This window comes from Typopeltis vanoorti, chromosome 6, assembly GCF_054136105.1.
Source record: "Typopeltis vanoorti isolate ZY-2024b chromosome 6, IOZ_Tvanoo_1.0, whole genome shotgun sequence".
Lineage (NCBI taxonomy): Eukaryota > Metazoa > Arthropoda > Arachnida > Uropygi > Thelyphonidae > Typopeltis > Typopeltis vanoorti.
The window spans coordinates 157,120,388-157,125,460 of record NC_143554.1 but is presented as its reverse complement, the minus strand read 5'-3'; the positions used below and the strand labels follow the sequence as shown (position 1 = coordinate 157,125,460).

The 5,073-nt window shown below is 36.4% G+C and overlaps 1 non-coding gene across 1 annotated transcript; it reads left to right on the top strand.

The window, feature by feature from the left end:
• Positions 1 to 3,738: 3,738 nt before the first annotated feature.
• Positions 3,739 to 3,830, top strand: TRNAI-UAU (transfer RNA isoleucine (anticodon UAU)). Its single transcript is given in 2 exon segments — positions 3,739 to 3,776; positions 3,795 to 3,830. It is a non-coding gene; the product is annotated as a tRNA-Ile (tRNA).
• The last annotated feature ends 1,243 nt before the right edge of the window (positions 3,831 to 5,073 follow it).

Sequence of the window (5,073 nt, the reverse complement as noted above, 5' to 3'; positions counted from 1 at the left end):
GAAACGTAGGGTGCTATCAAGGATATTTACATATCCTTGATGGCACCCTACATTCGGCTTGGGTGAGTAATTCATGCAAGTGACACTTGCAGTCGATTCCCTTCGATTCCATTTCAGTTTGTTGTCATTCCTTGTTGACCCTGGGATGGCCAAATTTTTCAACAATTTGCCCAAGAGACAGGCGTGCAACGCGGCATCCTCTCGTAACGCCTCTTTCAAACTGCGTTAATTTCTTTCTCTCAGCCATTTCATTTGGATGCTATTGCTGACTAGAGAGCATCATATTAATACATATTGATACCGTGCACAAATCTTTTCCGTCTACAAACACGTGACGTATTTCACAGCACGGTGTACCCAGCCCATGGGTGTGTCCATTAACTTCTTTCCAATCAGTGTATATTGTTACATACACTGATTGGAAAGAATGTGCAGGTATTTCTCTATGTTTGCCATATAAAAATGGCAAACATAGAGAAATACCTGCACATCAGTTGTAATTAAAAGTGAAACTTCCTCACTTTATGTAAAAATTTGTATTCTTTATCTACGCACCTTTATATTTAAGCTATTGTGATTGATTTGAGATTTAATTTTTTGTATGTCTTTAAAAAGAGAGATAATATGAATTAAATTTAAGCCTTACTTAAGCTATGTAAAAATCTATTGTGAGTCATCATAAAGCTGTTAAGTATTAATTCCTGGAAGGCCTAAAGCTACACGCGTACAGCGTAACGCTGGTGGGTATAGCTTATTCGGAAAATCACGTATCCATGTATTCCATGAATCCGAGTATATTAGCATCGTAGAAACGAAGGATAAGCCAAAGGGAAAAATTAGTAAGGATCGTGTGCAAAAAGGGGCGGGAAAAAGAGGGCGTTCTATAGGAGTATAAAAGGGGATTGAGCCTGAAACAAGGAGCTTTTTCTTGATCACTTGTCGTATCGTTTTCCTGTTGGGTGGTTCGGAAGTTGGCGGGCAGTTTCGCTTAAAGGGGAGGGGGATGAAGTCTGTGATGTCGGGCAGCGAGCGTTTGTAAAGAAATGAAGCTGGATTCTATGCAAAGCTGAAGGAAGAAAATTCCAGTCCTAGAAGAATCAAGCTGTTGCTGAAAAGCCCCATCGAGTTGTTCCTGAAACGCAAAGATTTTGAGTCCGTTTCTGGCAGAAAGAATGAAGATAGCGTAACCCCTACGTTGGCGCATAGACAGCCAAGATAGATAAGAAATATCCAGACAAACACGTGGTGCAGAACGACGTGGAGAAAAAAAAGGTCGGTAAGGTGCTATTGCTCTAATTTTGTGTGAATGTTCATTAGAAGAAAGAAGATTGTTTATAATTATGAAATTAAGAACTTTATAATAAGGAACTCTGTGGACAGTCACTGTTTAGATAGTTCATCTTGTTTGTGAGTAAGAAGAATTGTTTAGGAGAGATTTTGTAACTTGTATGTGATAGAATTAACTTGATGCGATATGAAAGGTAGAATTTAGAGTCTCAGTAACATTAGAATGGTTGATAGGTTGGTCTTACGAGTAATACTGCTAGAAGGAATTTAGCTTAACTTATTATCATTTGATTTGTATCCCAATGCGTAATTACAGTGTTTAGAATGCCTTATAAGTTTTACTTAGTTCGAATGTGTTAATCTCTTAGTTCGAGTTTATTTAGTATTGAACATTATTAAGTGTATGAATTTTGTATTGTGTTTTAGATATTCCAATAAACATGTCATATTTTCCTGAACGTGAGTCATGCCTGGTTACGATTCCAAATTACCGCTTATGAAAATACAACCTGATTTGGGCGGGAAGGATTTAGTGAATGAATATAAATATAGATTTAGGTGACGACTGCAATAATCTAGATCTATAGGGCAGTTAAGTAAGATATTGGGTAAGAAAGCTAAGAATCTAGTATTGTCTCCCTGAGTAAGGATCTTTTCTACTATAGGATACTGGCTGGCGCAGCAAAATATAAATTCGCCAGTATCCGAAGAGGAAACAATCCTAGATATAAAATAAGATTAAAATTAAGTATAAAGATATAAATAAATATAGAACATCGATATAATAATAAGAAACAACTTTTTAACAATGGCGCAGCCGGTAGGAGTTTGATTGAAGAAGCGTTAAGTAAGAAAGGATAGAATTAAGTATAAGTGAAGTATAAAAGATAAGAGATATAAATTACGAGAAAAACAGACTTTTTAACAATATGTATCGCCGAATGCCTAATATGCGTTAGTTTCGTCGTTATTTCATTTAGAAAGGAATGTCTGATATTTCGAATGAATATAAATCTGATACTATGGGGATGATGGCAGCCATTTCGAACAACATTAGTTTTGGATTGGTGCCAGTGATGATAATTTGTTATTTAATTCTTCATGACACGTAAATAAGGGACACCGTTTAAAAATACAAAAGAAGTGTTATTGAACAAGAAGAGAGAAAACAATTGATTTTTTGTTTGTCTATAAAATAAATCATAAAATCAATTTATTGATTTTATGTCACGGTAGTTGTAAAACTCTACACAGTGGATACTTCGCAAAACTCACTTTTTGAAAAGATTTGCTTATTGTAGTCAGTAACGCGATCCTCCGTAGCTTAGTCTGTATAGACGAATCAATTTGGTAGGAAAGACCTGGGTTTGATTCCTGCCCCTGATGTAAGGAACCTTTGCTCTGGTCTCTTTCTACTGAAGGTGTGATAACCGGTCTCATACGGAGGTGGAGGGTTTAATCCTGGTAATAACTCGGGTTTTTCATCCCTCAAAACAGGCCAACCGGTCTCGTGAACACACACGGCTACAGTCATAAATACTTACGGCAAGGATTGCAACTGGAAACCACCTTGCTTCATAATTATCTTCCCAGTAATCAGCTGCAACCCTCTCAAAGAGAGTAAGCCACAGGATTAGGATTAGGACTCAGCAACTGCTTCTTCCTCACTTGTATAATAGTGAGTTGGCATCACCCTGCAAACTGGAGGTTTATTTCTTTTTAATGTTTTTCTTACCAACGAAAGATTATTTGCAGACTTTCAGTACATTTTATCGTGGGTAGGCTGAAGATATTTTTTCATGGAACTTTTGCAAGCCACTCAAGACTCTCAATATTTAATTAAATTAACCTGAAATTATACGAAGGGATTAAAGCTACCCGATTAGATTGCAAAAGAGATAAAACATCAAATTCGAGAAAGATAGAACGGGAGTCAAAGTATATTTGCTGACCATGGAATCGAGTCCCTTAAGATATTTGTTCTCAAACTCCTTTAGGTTGTAGGTTCGAATCTCATTGTGCCATGCTTGTTGTGCCATGCTGGGTTTTCAGTTCAAATACTAACCAGCAGTAGTATGGCGTAGTGTAGTGCAGTTTTGCAACCTTTCATGGTTAGGATTCACAATAAATAATTGTCTCAGTTTCAAAAAACAGAAGCCGTTGTTATTGAACACAGTACTATACCTCCTCTCACCCCTCAAAAAATTAGTCTTTTTAAATATTAAAAAAAAAAATATATATATATATATACATATATATAGACATTGTTTTAAAAAAAATACAGAATGAATTATTCCCATTCAGCGCTTTAAAGTAATCCAATATTCTAAGGTGGTCATGTTTTTGTTTCATCTATTCCGAGTGTGTGGCAAATATTGTAAGTCTGCTCTTTCATTCAGAGGAAATGTAGAGAAAGCACACAATAATTTTTCAGATAAATGAAGCCAGTCCTCCCCAGTGGCGCAATTGGTTAGCGCGCGGTACTTATAAGACAGTACTTGTGAGTGATGCCGAGGTTGTGAGTTCGAGCCTCACCTGGGGAAGAATTTTCTTTTCCCTTTAATAATATCGTGCAGAGAATGATGGCGACAACATCAGTTTAATTACATCAAGCAGACGGAAGTGCGTGTCCAACCTGACACGCTGAAACTGTGCGTGAGGTTCAAGGTTAGAGCTACTGAAACCTGCACAACTGACATGAATTGACTTTAAATCTGGCAGTTTTATTTAAAAAAAAACGAAATTCCTTTCTTATTATGTACTCAGCCCGTTCACCCACAGCAGAAGCGTATATTAATAATAATCTGTTTAACTTACGGTAGATGTTGAGATGCCTTTCACAAGTCTTCGTTCTACTGCATGCTGATATGAAAAATCTCATCAAAGTGGCTTCGTTTTTCTAGCTAAAGTCAGTTTTTTTTTAACATAACACAATTTTAGCCTTTAGAATAAAGCAAGTTAATTACTTTGTTTTAAAATAAAAAAATAAAATTCAAAAAAATCGAAACAGTGCAAACTTTAGAAATTTTATCCACATTCTACTTGGCCCCAAGTTATATTAATATGCTGTCATTAATACAAAGCCTTTCTGTATTAGAGTACTACTTTCTTCATATTGTAAGAACTATCATATCGACAGGGTAAAACCAATTCAGTAAACAAACTCAAACCTATAAATATATTCCCCTCCCAAAATATGAAAACTTGGAAAACGATTCATGTCCCAACGTCAAGAGGATGGAGAATTGTGTATTCTGCAATAACTTTCCGCCGTTCTTTTCTTTTCTTTTTCTTTTTTTGGTGTCTGTGTGTGTGTGTGGGGGGGGGGGAGAACTGTGAAATATTGTATCGCATGATTTCTTCCGAAAGGTTTGAATTCAATCAAATTTCAAACAATCTTGATTTTCAACGTGTAATTTACAACCAATCGTTTCTCATTGTGCGTCTTGAACTCGAGACTCGAGAACCAATAGAAAATTAGAACTGTGTGAGTGTGTGTGGTTGATAGGAAGGTAGTGATAAGTCTTACATGTAGCACTATCATATCCTTCACACCCCTAGAGGGCACATGGCAGGAATTTGATGATGATTACTATTAATGCACAGAGTATTAAAAAAATTGAACGAGTAATAGGAAAAAAAATCCCTTCCTTGATTGTATGAAATAAAACAAACGCCGAAGATAAAAGGAGTAAGGGGGTGCTCGGGGTTGAACCGAGTACCTCTCGATCTGCAGTCGAATGCTCTACCAGTTATATTTTATTAACCATAAAGCATCTACGTACA